Here is a 20,161-nt window from a genome sequence, read left to right as displayed (position 1 = left end):
AAACTTCCAGGCTCCAGAACCATGCACTTTTACCTTTTGTTTGACATGAAATTTGGGATCTTTCGAGTGTTTTCATCTGAGTGCTCGCTGAGAATTGAAAAAATAAATAAATTATTTACTCTCATTCGGGGTCATACACAAAACATGTGAATCTTCTTGGTAGTCTTTTAACGCCCCCCTCCCCCCAGTGACATTTCGTGACACTTCATAATATAGGAAGAGCACAAAATATCTCCAAAATGAATGATTCAGGACACAATCATGATATACATAGTAAGGTACAACACAAATATAACATGTTTACAATGTATAATATTTATTACATATAAAACACATCTGACTGCAAATATGGTGAACAGGATAATATAAACTAGAACGGCACTCGGTATCGCGCGTACCTCCGCCAGGCTGAACACTTTACGTTTTGTAGCCCACCGATATGTAGATCTGCAACAGGTCCTCAACCAAAATCTAACCACCTCGTTCGTGTCACCTACCCAACCCATCCACCAAATTTGGTCCAAATCCGTCCACAACTTTTTGAGATATCGTACTCTCAGACAGACAGACAGTGGTGAAAACATAACCTCCGTCCAACTTCGTTAGCGCAGACAAATACAGTTCCGACTCAGATATGTTCCTGGAGTGATCCTCGATCTTTCAAAGGGAAAATTAGAGTTCCTTCCATTTCGGACACAATTGCTTGGTTGTACTGTTAGGCCTGAAGTGTCAACTTCTTCTGCATCAAACCATTCCAGCTCATAACTCATCGCACACATGACAGCTGTCTGTCAACAGCTGAGGGTTTTGTGTTGGATTATTTATTCATTCATTCGTTCATTCATATGTGGCCTGTGGCTGCTTGGCTGCTTCATTCTCTGGAGGCACAGCTGTGCTGCTGATGCAATGCCCCTGTAACCCACACAATGGTACTCATTCTGCTCATCCCGGAACGATGACACGCTAAGTCAACCCTACTTGGTGTTAATTCAACGGTAGAAAACAGGGGCTTGAACTAAAGACCCTAGCATCTTAAGCCAAGCACTTTAACCATTAAGCAAATACCAGGCCTCAGTTTTGGATAATAATGACTTGGTGTCACCATTGAGCCCCTCCAAATGTAACAAACTTCTCAGTGAACTTCGTCATTTGATATTTTCAGAAATGCCTTCTCGTAGCCTCAAAACAATGATTCAAACAGCAGCTCTGTGATTTTTGAACAAATTCAAGTGAAAGCAAGGTAGTTCGAAATTGACACGTCTAATCTTGGTGAAGGCACATCCAAGATGGCTGCACTCACAATGATGAAGACAGACGTCACATGACTGTGGCTCCGACGCCCTCGTCCCTCTCTATGATGCTCGGTGAAACACTGCCCCCTCCCTTTCACCCACGCTCAAAGTGTCGTATATTTTGTGTATGACTCCATATTGTAAAAAAAAAAAAAAAAAAAAATGCGCGTGGTCGAGATTAACACCAACAATTTTCGAACAACATTACATTACGAGTTCGGTAAAACTTAATTAATCTCCTTAGCATTCCGTACGAAGCATTGAGCTTGTGAGGCATTTAATATGCTAGAACGTGAGGGTCAAATGAAGCCCCGATACCCCACCTCCCTGCCCACCCATTTCCAGGTTTCCAGTTTTTCCTTCCATTTCTGTGATTGAGTGTTTGTGGCTGTATCCATCTTGTTCACACCTCATGTCTTCTCATTCTTCTGAACATCCCTCATTTCTCCAAGTCTTACTCCATTTTGTCCCTCAACCCTTCTGTTGGTGTTCCTCACCTCCTCTCTCTCCATCCCTCCCTCTTTCTGTTGTTCTTTTTGTTCTGTTACATCCTGATCCATTCTATGTTCCATCGCCTCCATGAGCTGCAACACTGTATCCAAAAAAAAAATACCACGAACCGGTCCACGGTGTCCACCGATACCTTAATGTCCAACATCCTTGTGATTCATGTCCAAATACAGTGCTCGTCTCATAATGAGAGTTTGTTTTTGTCCGAAATGTGATACGTACATGAGCTCCTGCAGGAGTCTTTGAACACTGCAGATACAACTCCGTCGGTACTAGTTGTGCAAAACACCAACACTGGAAACACCGAATTAGTTACTCACGTAATTCCGTCATTAAAACGCACGTGACACGCGACAGACAGTGTCGCGTGTACTTCCAGTACTTCTCTATGTACTGGAAGACGTACTTCCAGTCTTGCTCTATGGGTGCGAGACTTGGACTCTGACCAAGGATCTGAGATGGAGACTTAATTCCTTTGGTACCGGGTCTCTTCGGAGAATCCTTGGCTATCGCTGGTCGTATTTTGTGTCCAACGAGCGGTTGCTGAGAGAGACTCGGATGAGATTTGTTACCTGCACAGTCCGTGAGCGTCAGTTGCGGCTGTATGGACATGTGGTTCGTTTTCCTGACGCTGATCCTGCTCACCAGATTCTCTCAGCGAGGGAGTCTCATGAGTGGAGGAGGCCAGTGGGCCGACCACGTGCCTCATGGTTGCAACAGGTTGACCATCATCTCAAGGAGATGGGGATGGGCCTGGCATCTGCCTGGGGGATGGCCAGACGGAGGCCTCTGGAGTACCGGCGGAAAGTGGACGCAGCGACGCGCTGTTCTGGCACATGCTCCCATACCTGACCTGACCTGACACGTGAGGACGTATGTAAAAATGCAATCACCGAGTGCGTTTGGATTCGTACAAAGCAACATTGCAGTATAAACATTAATATGATCTCCAACGCCCGTAGATAGCCTTCAGTGGTCTCTTGAACGAACGCAGTCGGAGACTAATACTGCATTGCACAATGTCGGTGACCATAAGTGAAAGCATATCATTCATGGTGGATAATTTTGCAATTCCAGCGGATCTGTGAACGGGAACGTACCACACCCTCGTGCTTGAGGCCTTCACTTCCCACCACTCTGCTGAATGGACCATTTAAAAAAACGAATGACGAACACAAGTTTGTCGAGTGTGGCATATGCAGTAAAACTAAATAAATATAAAGGTCTCCTTCACCGGGTGGATTCCGTCGTACGTCAAGTCTCTTTCGCAAACCCGAAGGCCTAAAGCTCCCATTCCCACACGTAACGACGTTACATCTTGTTAGGCCCAACTTGTCAAACGATGGAGAATGCACAAACCTAGCCAGTTTCGTCAGCCTGGAATCCTTCATTGTTGGACATGAGCTTGTACATGACAACCCACATGATGGATCGATTCCCAGGAAGACCCCAAATCATGTACGAACCCATGAAGGATAACATTGCCAGCTATTGATCATATGGCAGACGAGTTCGAATGGAGAGTGTTTACTCTATGTGGAACAAAATGAATGAGGAAGATGTAAAGGGTGTCCCAGGAATCCCATCATACATCTGACGGTACTTACAAGGTGTGGACACAATACATTTTTTTTTTTTGGTATAGAGTTGAGGATCACGGAGGAGCTGGAATCATGATATGTGTATCATGGTTATCATCCGTGAGCTTAAACATTCATTTCCCATTTCTGGTAGTCTTCGCTACCTCGCCTCACCTTATCAGACGTCTTGCAACTCATTTTCAGACAAGGATCACGTACAGTAACAAAGCTTTACGGTGAGTTGGGGCCAAATGTGCGACAGGATAGCTCAGACGTATGGTACTTGCTTTTCAGCTGTGTGGTGTGAGTTTGAAAACCAACACAACTGTAAACGGTCACCCTGGTGCTTCACAGACTAAGTATTGAATCAACAGGTGCACATTAACCTAAGCGTCCCTTCCAGCTCAACGTATTTGACAGACAGTGCACCGTTCACTCGTGGACACTAAAGATCCCATAGTGTCTTTTACAAGAGTAGGACATTGTGTGCACCCTGGTCAAACTCCCTCCCTGACGACATCGATGGTTGAGCAATGCATCTGCCTCAATGAGGAGTTCACTATATCCAGTAAATGACAAGGGCTGGAAAGTTTCTGCATTACCGACATCATTGGTTATCGGCTTGTTGAGGGGCAGAGAGAGAGAGACAGAGAGAGAGGGGAAGGATGTGGGCAAAGACTATTGAACTGTTCAATAACATGTTTAATGTAATTTTAATCATACAAACCACATGAACCCATTATTTTGATTAGCACCGTCAGTAAAGGCGAACCGGGTAAGATATAATAGTTGGAGCATCCGCTCTGATTGATGGGAGGTTGGTAGTTCGATTCCATATGTTATATGTCCTGCTTCCTCACTTGATGCAGAGCATTTAAAGGATAGAGTATGGACAAACCCCACCGGTTAGTATCCATGGAGAGATGGAAAGTCCTTTTTAACAGCCTCGCTGAATGCGAGGAGATAAACGACGTGGTGGCGATGGTGTCACCGGTACCCAGATTACTCCGGCAAGTTACGTCGCTCCTCTCAAGCTCAGCTGTGTTCGTCTGAAGCCAAGTCCGGTGTGGTCTCATGTTCCCGTCTGCGTAATTTGTGTTGCAGCTCATTATTTAAAAAGTTTTGATGACATCTCATAATCACCTCCTTTCCAAAGTTAAAAAGTCCAGTCTTCTTCAGATGCTTCTCATAGCTTCATCTCCCAAGCCCTGAAAATAATCTGAGAGCTCGATGCTGAACCCCTTCAGTGGAAGCCATATGTCCATCCTCAAACAAAGTGGGAGCAAAAGTGACCGAAAGCAATCGATAAATTCCTGTGCGATGTTAAAACCACCTCCTTCACCTCCAAACGACAACTGTTTCACTTCATCTCACCCAAAACCTTCCATCAAACTAATGTCATGTCTCCACCATGTGTCCTGCATTGAAGAGGTGCTCACCAGGTTATCGGCGTGAACAACGAGCCTGCATGTATCAACATGACATGACCCATGGAGCCATCAATTGCAATGGACGTGTGACCCTTCTCATAAGCCTTGGAAGGACATGCGAGAGCTCATCATGTGAATGTTAAAAAAAAAGATTTAAAAAAGATAAAAACGACATTCACAACCAACAAGTTCACATCAACCTGCTGATCCACATCGGCAACTGAATGCAAGTTTGTGACGTCATCAAGGCAAGAGTTTGATTTATCTCTGAATCTAAAAACACAGCTGGCTACAAATATCTGCCTGTAATGTTTACGTCTCTCCTAAACATGTTCAAGAGTCCAGGAAGACAAGGATCGATGTGAGCTTGTTTACTTTAGAATCCATAAACAGCATTTTGGAAAGTGCGCATGAAATATATTCGTATGGTCGCGTTCACGAAGGTCGCTTCGACAGAATCAGAAAAATGGTGCATCGGAGAAAGCAAAACATTCCGTAACACATGAAACGGGAAGAAAGAGTGGATTTGAGCACTTAAGGTCGTGATGCACAAGAAGAACATCTTGATCCGGTATTCCTTAATCGGAGTGCGATTTACAGGTGTTGCGGAGCGAGAACATGTTGCTTGCATGTGAAACGGTGGAATAGTGGAGCGAAAGAGTCGGAGCACACAAAGGCAGGAAAATCAACCAAAAGTACACAACAATCGCCGGAAATAGGGCCAAGGTGAGAGGAAGGTCAATAGAATTACACAACACGGGATGTCGTAGGGCCTGAGAGTCTGACAAATCAGATATTATTTTGTTTTGATACCGACGGTCCTCTCGACTTATCAGAAGAAAACATCTCAGAGTTTAGAATTATCTTTGATTTACAATCACATGGAGTGAGGAGCATTCCCATGAAAAAGAACCGATGTCAGTGATTTCAATAACTCGGTGTGATTAGCAGGGTATAGACATCGATCACAACGAAGTGTGACGAGCAAGGTATAGAGATCGATCACAATAACACGGTGTGACGAGCGGGATATAGAGATTGATCACAATGACTCTCGGTGTGATTAGCGGGATCTAGAGATTGATCACAATGACTCTCAGTGTGATTAGCAGGATATAGAGATTGATCACAATGACTCTCGGTGTGATTATCAGGGTATAGAGATTGATCACAATGACTCTCAGTGTGATTAGCAGGATATAGAGATTGATCACAATGACTCTCAGTGTGATTAGCAGGATATAGAGATTGATCACAATGACTCTCGGTGTGATTATCAGGATATAGAGATTGATCACAATGACTCTCAGTGTGATTAGCAGGATATAGAGATTGATCACAATGACTCTCGGTGTGATTATCAGGGTATAGAGATTGATCACAATGACTCTCAGTGTGATTAGCAGGATATAGAGATTGATCACAATGACTCTCAGTGTGATTAGCGGGATATAGAGATTGATCACAATGACTCTCGGTGTGATTAGCAGGGTATAGAGATTGATCACAATGACTCTCGGTGTGATTAGCGGGATATAGAGATTGATCACAATGACTCTCGGTGTGATTAGTGGGATATAGAGATCGATCACAATGACTCTCGGTGTGATTAGCGGGATATAGAGATCGATCACAATGACTCTCGGTGTGATTAGCGGGATATAGAGATTGATCACAATGACTCTCGGTGTGATTAGCGGGATATAGAGATTGATCACAATTACTCTCGGTGTGATTAGCGGGATATAGAGATTGATCACAATGACTCTCGGTGTGATTAGCGGGATATAGAGATTGATCACAATGACTCTCGGTGTGATTAGAGGGATATAGAGATCGATCACAATGACTCTCGGTGTGATTAGCGGGATATAGAGATTGATCACAATGACTCTTGGTGTGATTAGCGGGATATAGAGATTGATCACAACGACTCTCGGTGTGATTAGCAGGGTATAGAGATTGATCACAATGACTCTCGGTGTGATTAGCGGGATATAGAGATTGATCACAACGACTCTCGGTGTGATTAGCAGGGTATAGAGATTGATCACAATGACTCTCGGTGTGATTTCCACGATATAGAGATTGATCACAATGACTCTCAGTGTGATTTCCAGGATATAGCAATTGATCACAATGACTCTCGGTGTGATTATCAGGGTATAGAGATTGATCACAATGACTCTGTGTGATTAGCGGGATATAGAGATTGATCACAATGACTCTCAGTGTGATTTCCAGGATATAGAGATTGATCACAATGACTCTCGGTGTGATTATCAGGGTATAGAGATTGATCACAATGACTCTTGGTGTGATTTCCAGGATATAGAGATTGATCACAATGACTCTCGGTGTGATTAGTGGGATATAGAGATTGATCACAATGACTCTCGGTGTGATTAGTGGGATATAGAGATTGATCACAATGACTCTTGGTGTGATTTCCAGGATATAGAGATTGATCACAATGACTCTCGGTGTGATTAGTGGGATATAGAGATTGATCACAATGACTCTCGGTGTGATTAGTGGGATATAGAGATTGATCACAATGACTCTTGGTGTGATTAGCGGGATATAGAGATTGATCACAATGACTCTCAGTGTGATTTCCAGGATATAGCAATTGATCACAATGACTCTCGGTGTGATTACCAGGGTATAGAGATTGATCACAATGACTCTGTGTGATTAGCGGGATATAGAGATTGATCACAATGACTCTCAGTGTGATTTCCAGGATATAGAGATTGATCACAATGACTCTCGGTGTGATTATCAGGGTATAGAGATTGATCACAATGACTCTTGGTGTGATTTCCAGGATATAGAGATTGATCACAATGACTCTCGGTGTGATTAGTGGGATATAGAGATTGATCACAATGACTCTCGGTGTGATTAGTGGGATATAGAGATTGATCACAATGACTCTTGGTGTGATTTCCAGGATATAGAGATTGATCACAATGACTCTCGGTGTGATTAGTGGGATATAGAGATTGATCACAATGACTCTCGGTGTGATTAGTGGGATATAGAGATTGATCACAATGACTCTTGGTGTGATTCGCGGGATATAGAGATTGATCACAATGACTCTCGGTGTGATTAGCGGGATATAGAGATTGATCACAATGACTCTCGGTGTGATTAGCGGGATATAGAGATTGATCACAATGACTCTCGGTGTGATTAGCAGGGTATAGAGATTGATCACAATGACTCTCGGTGTGATTAGCGGGATATAGAGATTGATCACAATGACTCTCGGTGTGATTAGCGGGATATAGAGATTGATCACAATGACTCTCGGTGTGATTAGTGGGATATAGAGATCGATCACAATGACTCTCGGTGTGATTAGTGGGATATAGAGATTGATCACAATGACTCTCGGTGTGATTAGTGGGATATAGAGATTGATCACAATGACTCTCGGTGTGATTAGCGGGATATAGAGATTGATCACAATGACTCTTGGTGTGATTAGCGGGATATAGAGATTGATCACAATGACTCTCGGTGTGATTAGCAGGGTATAGAGATTGATCAAAACGACTCTTGGTGTGATTTCCAGGATATAGAGATTGATCACAATGACTCTGTGTGATTAGCGGGATATAGAGATTGATCACAATGACTCTCAGTGTGATTTCCAGGATATAGCAATTGATCACAATGACTCTCGGTGTGATTATCAGGGTAGAGAGATTGATCACAATGACTCTTGGTGTGATTTCCAGGATATAGAGATTGATCACAATGACTCTCGGTGTGATTATCAGGGTATAGAGATTGATCACAATGACTCTCAGTGTGATTAGCAGGATATAGAGATTGATCACAATGACTCTCGGTGTGATTATCAGGGTATAGAGATTGATCACAATGACTCTTGGTGTGATTTCCAGGATATAGAGATTGATCACAATGACTCTCGGTGTGATTATCAGGGTATAGAGATTGATCACAATGACTCTCAGTGTGATTAGCAGGATATAGAGATTGATCACAATGACTCTCGGTGTGATTATCAGGGTATAGAGATTGATCACAATGACTCTCAGTGTGATTAGCAGGATATAGAGATTGATCACAATGACTCTCAGTGTGATTAGCAGGATATAGAGATTGATCACAATGACTCTTGGTGTGATTTCCAGGATATAGAGATTGATCACAATGACTCTCGGTGTGATTAGCGGGATATAGAGATTGATCACAACGACTCTTGGTGTGATTTCCAGGATATAGAGATTGATCACAACGACTCTTGGTGTGATTTCCAGGATATAGAGATTGATCACAATGACTCTCGGTGTGATTAGTGGGATATAGAGATTGATCACAATGACTCTGTGTGATTAGCGGGATATAGAGATTGATCACAATGACTCTCAGTGTGATTTCCAGGATATAGCGATTGATCACAATGACTCTCGGTGTGATTATCAGGGTATAGAGATTGATCACAATGACTCTCGGTGTGATTATCAGGGTATAGACATCGATCACAACAAAGTGTGACGAGCAAGGTATAGAGATCGATCACAATAACTCTCGGTGTGATTAGCTGGATATAGAGATTGATCACAATGACTCGCTGTGCTTAGCAGGATATAGAGATTGATGACAACGCCTCTCAGTGTGATTTCCAGGGTATAGAAGTTGATCACAATGACTCTCGCTGTGCTTAGCAGGATATAGTGATTGATGACAATGCCTCTCAGTGTGATTTCCAGGGTATAGAAGTTGATCATATTGACTTTTGGCATGATTAGCAGGGTATGTGAGGCAGGGCTGCCAGCCCAGAGGGGAGAACAGTTCCCTCAAGCTGTACATGAAGGCCTTGTCGGTAGATAGAAGCTCAAGTGTGCCAAGGAAGGACTTTGTATGACAGAGGATGTCCAGTCGGCGGCTGGCTTTGGAGGCCAACTTTGAAATGTGGTTTGCCCAAGAGAGATCATTGCTGAGAGTGAGAGAGACACAGTTTGAAAGACTTAATTTCCTCAAGAGGATTATTGAGAAAGTAGATGGGAGGGGGGGAGCTGGGCGGGGGGGGGCAGACAGTCCTTTTCAGAGAGATAGCGAAAGTGTGAGATTTGTTAAGATTGAAAGACAAATTCTAAGTGTTTGATCAGTTTGTAATTTTTGTTAAGGTTTGGAGAGAAGGAAGAAGCTGCAACCTGCCTGTCTGTATGAAGGATAAGCGATATCATGGCATAGAGTGGAGTCATCAGCAAAGAGATAATGATGATTTTCCAGAGAGTCGGTGAGATCAATGATGAAGATTTGGAATCAGATGGGGCCAATAATACTTCCTTGGGGGATAATCCATCCTTGACAGGAAGAGGAGAAGAAAGGGTTCCTCGAAGAGCCAAACGTTGGCTGCAAAAGTGGAGGAGGTCAGTTAACCAAGAGTGGAGTTGGCCTTGAATTCCATAGGCAGACAGCTTGGAGAGCAAGGCGGATTGCTGGACTATATCGAAAGCTCGAGATATGTCCAGGGAGACGGCCCTGATCTCATGCCTTATGGTGATGGCCTCCATCCATTGTTGTGAGAGTTGAAGTGGCATGTCCAAGGAAAAGTGACCTGATCTGAATCAGAATTGATGACCTGAGATGATAACCCCAAGGTGGATTAATTTTTGAAAATGAGACACAACCAACTTGCATTATCTGCCAAGCAGGCAAGGTTCAAGTGTGACATTTCAATGTTCATCTGAGACTGTGAAGGCATCATGCAGCAGCTGCTTGTCAGGTACAACACAAGGTATCCTTCATCATGCAATATCTTTCCTTGGCTAATCCAAACTTTTATTTACCCACAAGGCCTTCATCCGCAGCTTGATGGAGTACCACTCTCCCTTCTTGACAGGCTCCCCTGATTCACATCTTTCTCGGCTTGATGCCAAGGAAACCAAGGCCTTTAAGACTATTGGAACCCCCCCCCCCCCCCAGCAATGAAGCTGAGTTGATGGGTTTATCACTTCGCCATTGCCAACAGGTCGGTGGTCTCTCTGTCTTCTACCACCTGCTTTCTGGTCTTGCACTCTGATCTCTTTTCAAGCTTTGTCGCCCAACCCTCCTGCAGACCTCTGCAGGGTGAACTTGGTCAGCCAGTAATCCCCTTCAGGTGAAACTCCTAAAATTCAGGATCACTGCAGCTCACCTCCACTCATTCATTACGATTTTTGTGAAACCAACTTCCACAGTCCCTTCAATCTCATTCTTCCCTCCAAGGCTTCAAAGACAGCTGTTCATCACCATCTCCGTCATCCTCATCTCCGTCATCCCCGATCCAAAACCATGATTTTTTTTTTCTTCCCCCATTAAAACTCCCCAAATTCCAACTCTTTGCAGGTTTCCAGTTTTTCCTTCCACTTCTGCGATTGACAGTTAGTGGTTGTATTCACATTGTTCACCCACAGTGTCCTCCCCACATCCCTTATCCATCCAAGTCTTCCTCCATTTCGTCCCTCCACCCTGCAGTTGGCCTGTTTTCCGCCCTCTCTTCCTCCTGTTCCATTCATTCTGTCACATCCGCTCTGTGTTCTAGCTCCTCCACGAGCTTCAACTCGTATACAAAAAAACAAACCAACAAAAAACAAGGTGGGAGAGAGACTGCAACACGCAAATATCCTTCATGCTCGAACACACGTATCCAACTCTCTGCTATATATGTAGAAAAGCCATCTTCTGTGACAAGCGTGACGTCCACACAGCAGCTAACGGTTTCGAAACCGAATGCAAACTCAATGGAATTACACTCGTCACGAGTTTATAATGCACCTTGAATTACATTAACGACGACAGCAATGGAAACCCTGGTTCGGTGCTGCGTTCTGTGATGCTCACTATTTAAAGGCAAAACTGAGACCAACTGGCGTTCCATGAACAGGAACTTGCAGCAGCAGCAGCAGCAGCAGATAAACACATCCTCTGGGAGGTTTGGATGGAATGTGTTGTTAAATCAAAAATTTGGAACTGTTAAATTCGATATGTGTCATGTATGTTGTAAAAATAAAAAAATATTAAAGATTCCTGGCAAGCAACAACTTTCTGCGCTGTTGCATCTCACCTGGAATGAAGCGTAATTTGTGATAAAAAAACAAAACAAAGTCACCAAAAAAAAAGGAGGTTTGCTGACAAAGTACGTGCCACAAAAATTCCAGCAATGTCTATTGGAAATGATTCCCACAAGGCTGAAACTGTGCAACATGCGTACGTAGAGAAATGTCAATTTGAGTCGAGAGGATAAGTAACGGCAGTAAATCCATCATGGCAATCACCTGGATACGTCCAACGCCCCCCACCACCTGGCAGTATCACCTGCACAGAGGTTTACATCTGACAACATCACAGCCTTTATGATACCTCATTAAAAGCCTCATTTCTCATTATTGTCATCATGCCCTTACCTTATTCACTGCAGTGCGCTGCTTCAGGCTTTCCTTCAATAAACAACCAGAGAGCTAAGCGGCTAATGAGCTCGATGACTGATTAACCAATGAGGCAGAGAATGGTCAGACAATGACGAGCCAGGAGGAGTGATACAAAGCTGAGCTTGGAACAAGGACAGATTAGATTGGAACCGTGAAAGAGACTGGAAAAAAAGAACTCGACCTGAAAGACTGAGCCCTACGTCTGGGCAACATGTACACCCCCGAGACGCAAGGGCCACGCCTGCCGCGCGCCTCCCGAAAGCAGAAGGGCACAGGGCCAGGAAAACAGCCCGCAGGGGGCCATGGAGAGGGCCAACACAAGAGGGGGGGTTCTGGGGAGGAGGGGGGCTTAAACAAGGGAAGGGCAAGGGATTGCAGGGGGGGGAGATGGGGAGAGGGGCATTGAGCCAAGCAGTAGACCCTGCCCAAGCGTAGCCCTTTCCTCTTGGAACATGCCCATGTGCTTGTGAGTGATGCTGAAAGGTTTGAGTACATTTCAATTTCAAAACATCACCGTGATGAAAGGTAACCAACCAAAGAGCTGGAAGGCCATGAAAGGTTTGTGGAAACTACTTCAAGTACAGTTCCAACGAATTAAAAAATATATATATAAATTTACAGCAAATAACTCTCATCATGGTCTTCATCATCATTGGACAGGTGAATTTAAACATTCGCACCGCAATCAAAACAAGCAAAGGCTTGGGATGCCAAACCACATACAACTCAAATGGAAATTACTCTTGTAAAACAAAAGGAAAAAGTTTTTGTTTTGTTTTTGAAATAAAAAAGGTACTTTGACATCTTGACCTTGGATAAAGGTGGGTGGATCGCTCAGTGTTGGCCAACTAAATGTTTCAGACTGATGGGATCCTTATCTTGTTTGACTCTTTTCACAATGTTTGCTGTACCTTTTATCACAGTAGGGTTGGCAGGATAGATTAAAGGTAGTGCACTCAGCTTTAAACTATCTAGTCTGGGTTTGATTCCAGACCTAACATTTAATATAAACCGTCAGTCTGGTTTTTCCCAGGTCGAATGGAATCTTGAGCTGGAGACCTGCCTGCCAGCATTAACCGGTGGACGTTGAAGGATCCACAGTGTGTTATCGAAGAGGAGATGATCATCCTCAGTCTTCAGTATTGCCGGCCCTAACCTTCGGGGGGTGGGAGATGCACTGGCGGCACAGCTGCACTGCCTGTAATGATGCAACCAGCGGACAGGTGGTGTATAGGCAATGCAGGAATGGTGGCATCATGAATTCAAAAGAAATCAGTTACATTTGGTGCTTTGTACTGCTCGAACACTGTGAGAAAGCTTTCATAATCAAACGTTTCCAAATCGTGACGTGAGATTGACAAGTCATCAACTGTTTCCAAAACAGTTGAAATCTTTTCAGAAACTCCTCAAATACTGGATTCGGAGATCAACTTCACTGTAAATGACATCTAAATGGCAGGATCATCGACTGCCACCACTTAAAAAGGGGCAGCGTGCAGTTGTGGTTTGAATCAACACCAGTCTTCGGGAGCATTGTCAGACTTTACTCTGCTGTGGAACTTTTTGCTCAGAGAAACTAAAAAAAGAGACTTTAATAAAATTGGCATGATGGAGTACCAGGAAGTTAATACGTTATTGAACCTGGCATGTCACTATCAGATGTTTTGGTCTTCATCTTCTTGGCCAAAACCATTTGAGGAACATTGAGGTGTTAATGCTGGTGATTTTGGACTAACGATGCAGAAATCAAGAAAATTACCAAATACCAAGATCTCAAGAATGAAGTGAAAAGATCCAGGAAGCTGAAGATTGCCAAAGTTGTACCAGTGATGACGAAGAACCTTCTGGGAATGATGAAGGAGAACCTCACAGAGATATTAAAAACCATCCCATGGGAATACCATGACAAACGAACTACAGTTGGAAGCTGTCCAGGGTTCAGTGATGATCCTGAAGAGAGACCCTGGCACAAATCTTTGAGAACAGAAAACGTCACAGCTTGGTCCATGAATCGTGACCCTTACCAAAATGAAGGTGGATGCTTTGAGCCTGCCCTGGGGGGACTCCATTCCACATTTTGTAACCCACATATGTAGATACCAATCAATGACACACTCACACACACACTGACATTTATTAGTATATATTTCATGAACATAATATTCTTTCTAACCACTGACTAACTGTCTGACCTGAAAAATCGGTACCTTCCGGATGATGGAAAAAGCTGAAATTTTACGTGCCAACAGATGTTGAAGCCGATGCACCAGAAAAAAAGATCACAGAACTGTCAGAAAACATCTGTATATGAAAATATAAATAAATGAAGAAAAAAAATCAAAAGCAGGTGAGCGACCCGAGACAATGGGGAAGCATGGTTCGTATGCTTACACAATGTGTATACACCTTACACACCACCCGAGACAATGTATAAGCATACTCTGCTTTCTATATACTAGTGCATGCCCATACGTGTGTGGCCGTACGTGCCAAGTGAGCAGCTCGTTCTTCATCCGTTTCTTCTGCACAGCGCCTTGCCTCTCATCCAGTATCGTCTGCCAAGCGAGCAGTTCGTTCTTCATCCGTTTCTTCTGCACGGCGCCTTGCCTCGCGTCCAGTGTTGTCTGCCAAGCGAGCAGCTCGTTCTTCATCCGTTTCTTCTGAACGACGCCTTGCCTCGCGTCCAGTGTTGTCTGCCAAGCGAGCAATTCGTTCTTCATCCGTTTCTTCTGCACGGCGCCTTGCCTCGCGTCCAGTGTTGTCTGCCAAGCGAGCAGCTCGTTCTTAATCCGTTTCTTCTGCACGGCGCCTTGCCTCTCGTCCAGTGTTGTCTGCCAAGTGAGCAGTTCGTTCTTCATCCGTTTCTTCTGCACGGCGCCTTGCCTCTCGTCCAGTGTTGTCTGCCAAGTGAGCAGTTCGTTCTTCATCCATTTCAGCTGCACGATGCCTTGTCACGCGCGTTGCGTCGCGTGTCAAGCGAGCAGCTCATGCTTCGTTAGATTCCATTGCGCGTGCACGACGCGCAGTTTCGTTCCTTCGCTGTCGTAAACGACGACTGGATTGGGGCATTGTGTTGAAGAAAATCGAGAAAGAAATCGAGAAAGAAAGAATACAGTAAGTCGATAAAAAAATCGAGAAAGAATACAGTAATCGTCACTGATTGGATTGGGGCATTGTGTTTAAGAAAATCGAGAAAGAAATCGAGAAAGTACAGAAATCGAGAAAGAAAGAATACAGTAATCGTCACTATCCGGAAGTCCGGAAGTTAAGTCCTCACTGTCCGGAAGTTCACATATCGCAGTTACGATTATTTGCAATTTAGTTTTAATGGCCAATTATTCAATTAGCGCCAACGTATTTTGCCTTTTCGCAATGTCATTGGAAGGAAAAACACAAAGAGAAGAGAAGAGAGAAAAAGAGAAAAAAAACGTATGTGCAAAAAAAATAAAAAAACTTTCAACCACACAGTCCGTTCCTTCGCTCTCGTAAACGACGACTGGATTGGGGCATTGTGTTTATCTATAAATGCGCATAAGAAATGGAGAAATTATTAGAATACACGAAGTCATCACCATCCGGAAGTCCGTACGTTGTAACCCGTAATGGGGAACGCGGCTGAGGATCTCTTCGCCAAGGGCCACGCCTACGCAGCAACGTGTCTTATCATTGGTTGATAAATAAATGGCCATAACTTGGGAAGCACTTGTCCGATTAATATTAAACCTTGAAAAGGCACATACTCAGGTCCCCAGCAATATGACTGGCAAGTTTCAATTAGATCGGACCAGAGGTTGTCGAGAAACAGCGGTCACACACACACACACACACACACACACACACACACACACACACACACACACACACACACACACACACACACACACACACACACACACACACACACATTGCTGGAATTATAGATAGATATATGTAGATATCGAAACATCAGTGTGACGAGCACTCCGCTGATCCCCATTGGACAACAGTCTACACCACAGTGTACATTGTTTCTGGATGTTTTCAGACTACAGTCCACATAACACACAATATATATATATATATATATATGTATGTATGTATGTATGTACTCGCTTGCCCACCTTTAAGATCCAAATGAGAATAAGGATGTTGTAGTCTGGTACCCTGACCAAATATTTGATTTTTGCCAACTACTTCATCAGACAAAGTTTGCGAAAAGTGAACTTTATGGATACTGCAAAACAGATTGACATGTGACTGACAATGGCGACAGACCCTTCACTGCATCAGCGGAGCAACGGAAACACTGATGTTCTTCCTTTTTCAAACGGAAAAATATAAAGAATAAAATACATGGTCTTACAATCCCACTGAAAGAAATGTGTGGCAATGACATTCAAAAAGGGTGAATGGCATTTCGAGCCAAAAATGTGGCTTAGTGTTCCAATATAATCACTGTAGGAAAATAAGCGATGCACAAATGATATCAACAAAACTAAGGGAAGAGTGCTGTAAAGCGGCACACGATGAAGGGTAGTTTGGCTAATTCAAAATACTTTTCATGACAAAAAACAAGGGAGGAATAAAACTTGAAACTGGATGAGTTTGCAAGAGAAGAAAAGAAAGACAATACAAACAAAAGGAAAGAGGAGGAAATAAAAATAAAAATAATAAAAAAACCCCCGAAAACTAGAGAGTTCATACAACACCTTACCATGTGCAGTGTCCATGTGTGTGTGTATATACAGTGGGGAGAACAAGTATTTGATACACTGCCGATTTTGCAGGTTTTCCCACTTACAAAGCACGTAGAGGTCTGTAATTTTTACCATAGGTACACTTCAACTGTGAAAGACGGAATCTAAAACAAAAATCCTGAAAATCACATTGTATGATTTTTAAATAATTAATTTGCATTTTATTGCATTAAATAAGTATTTGATACATCAGAAAAACAGAACTTAATATTTGGTACAGAAACCTTTGTTTGCAATTACAGAGATCAGATGTTTCCTATAGTTTTTAACCAGGTTTGCACAGACTGCAGCAGGGATTTTGGCCCACTCCTCTATACAGATCTTCTCCAGATCCTTCAGGTTTCGGAGCTGTCACTGGGCAACACAGACTTTCAGCTCCCTCCAAAGATTTTCGATTGGGTTCAGGTCTGGAGACTGGCTAGACCACTCCAGGACCTTGAGATGATTCTTACGGAGCCACTCCTTAGTTGCCCTGGCTGTGTTTCGGGTCGTTGTCATGCTGGAAGACCCAGCCACGCCCCATCTTCAATGCTCTTGTTGAGGGAAGGAGGTTGTTGGCCAAGATCTCGCGATACATGGCCCCATCCATCCTTCCCTCAATACGGTGCAGTCGTACTGTCCCATTTGCAGAAAAGCATCCCCAAATAATGATGTTTCCACCACCATGCTTCATGGTTGGGATGGTGTGCTTGGGGTTGAACTCATCCTTCTTCTTCCTCCAAACACGGCGAGTGGAGTTTAAACCAAAAAGCTCTATTTTGGTCTCATCAGACCACATGACCTTCTCCCATTCCTCCTCTGGATCATCCAGATGGTCATTGGCAAACTTCAGACGGGCCTGGACATGCGCTGGCTTGAGCAGAGTGACCTTGCGTGCGCTGCAGGATTTTAATCCATGACGGCATAGTGTGTTACTTATGGTTTTCTTTGATATTGTGGTCCCAGCTCTCTTCAGGTCATTAACCAGGTCCTGCCGTGTAGTTCTCGGCTGATCCCTCACCTTTCTCATGATCATTGAGGCTCCATGAGGTGAGATCTTGCATGGAGCCCCAGACCGAGGGAGATTGACTGTTATCTTGAACTTCTTCCATTTTCTAATAATTGCGCCAACAGTTGTTGCCTTCTCACCAAGCTGCTTGCCTATTGTCCTGTAGCCCATTCCAGCCTTGTGCAAGTCTACAATTTTGTCCCTGATGTCCTTAGACAGCTCTCTGTTCTTGCCCATTGTGGAGAGGTTGGAGTCTGATTGATTGAGTGTGGAAAGCTGTCGTTTATGCAGATAACGAGTTCAAACAGGTGCAGTTAATACAGGTAATGAGTGGAGAATGGGAGGGCTTCTTAAAGACAAAACTAACAGGTCTGTGAGAGCCAGAATTCTTACTGGTTGGTCGGTGATCAAATACTTATTTCATGCAATAAAATGCAAATAAATTATTTTAAAATCATACAATGTGATTTTCAGGATTTTTGTTTTAGATTCTGTCTTTCACAGATGAAGTGTACCTATGATAAAAATTACAGACCTCTACGTGCTTTGTAAGTGGGAAAACCTGCAAAATCGGCAGTGTATCAAATACTTGTTCTCCCCACTGTATATATATATATATATATATATATATATATATATATATATATATATATATATATATATATATATATATATATATATATATATATGTATATATATATATATATATATATATATATATATATATATATATATATATATATATATATATATATATGAAGACCACAAGGGGAAAACCAGAGATGTCAGGATAAGTCAATTTTGAAGAAACTGAAAAACAAAGTTTTAAGACTTTGGTGGACTGTTTAATAACTGTCATTTGATTTATTTTCCAGTAAAAGGAAGAGTGATCATTGGCCGATCAAATGAAGCATGTAGCATTTGCCAAGCTTCTGTGTTATTTAATTTAAGAGCAAAGAACGAATTAATGTTGCAAGCTGACATCACTGGTTTTTCCCTTGTTTAATAATTGCCATGCAATTTTAACCCAGGATGTGTAGCAAATTCATGCTTGTTGGTTATTAGCATACATTACATGACTTTGGTGATCACAAATTATTTTTTTCAACATTGAACGGTCATTGGTTTTTTTGTTTGATTGGTGTTCAACGCCATACTCAAGGGTATTTCGCTTATATGACGATGGATTCTCCATTTCTTACTTCGTACTACTTAATATGATGGAAAACCGGGAGGAAACCAAGGATAAACCACCCCGCGATAGCCGGTCACCTCATGTGACTCCCTCATATACCTAAGCAGGTTGATTGGGCGGTGGGTACATCGAATGAGGATGGGTACTCAGACGTGCTAACCATTAAGCCACGGCGTGGGTCACATAAAAGTCACAATAAAGGTTTGACCAGGCTTGAACCACGATATGCACCAACTACGGAGCCCATGATATAACCAAAGAGGCCATGGTAGTGCTCAGTGTTTATCTTGTGAAAGTTTTACAACCTTTCATTTTTTAGTTTCTCAACTCTGAATATTATGGTGGAACAGTTAACATGAATGAAAGGGAGATAACCAGGAGTAAAGTACTGACAAGTCTGGGTTTCTACTTGTTCAGCTTTAACAACACTTGTTTTTTCATTGCACGGCTAAACTTTATACCATATAAATTATGTGACACCCCTGGTTATTTGTTAAAGTAATATTGTGAGAGGAAACCTTATGTTGCCAACTATTGGCAGGTGCAATAACCCTGAAATTTATAAAAAGTGACATCTCTGGTTTTCCCCTTGTGGTCTTCATATATATATATATATATTTATATATATATACATATATATATACATATATATATACATATATATATATATATATATATATATATATATATATATATATATATATATATATATTTATATATAATCAAGTTGAAATAAAATAAAGATTTTAAAAGTATAAAACATTAATTCTGTAAATTTAGCACCATTGAAGCAGTCTTATACGCCACCTTATTTAACATGTTCAAGTACTGCGAAACTGGAAGCTCTTGGAAGCGATAGGAAGGCGATTTATGGTATACGTACATTGTTCAAGTTTGTAATTAAATTGAAATACCAAAAAGATTTTAAAGATCGGAAAGGAAAAAAAAAACAAATTGATTCCAGTTGTTTACCGCA

General features: G+C 42.6%; 1 protein-coding gene across 6 annotated transcripts in view; it reads right to left on the bottom strand.

Annotated features, from left to right (window-relative positions):
* Positions 1–20,161, bottom strand: part of LOC147029242 (tensin-3-like) — a 294,302-nt gene that overhangs the window by 146,002 nt on the left and 128,139 nt on the right. For 2 of the 6 annotated variants that reach the window (XM_085880158.1, XM_085880156.1), the window contains exon 1: positions 12,243–12,473. The exons of 3 other annotated variants lie outside the window; for them this stretch is intronic. The gene's annotated coding sequence lies outside the window, so the exon portion shown is untranslated. Of the gene's footprint in view, positions 1–12,242; positions 12,474–20,161 lie in introns of those variants that run through there. One more of the 6 variants, XM_085880157.1, reaches the window with a different exon arrangement.

The sequence above is a fragment of the Eptatretus burgeri genome, chromosome 4 (assembly GCF_056783735.1).
Source record: "Eptatretus burgeri isolate ZD-2024b chromosome 4, Ebu_testis_v1, whole genome shotgun sequence".
Classification (NCBI taxonomy): Eukaryota; Metazoa; Chordata; class Myxini; order Myxiniformes; family Myxinidae; genus Eptatretus; species Eptatretus burgeri.
The sequence above is the reverse complement of the archived record's forward strand: the minus strand, read 5'-3'. Positions and strand labels throughout refer to the sequence as shown.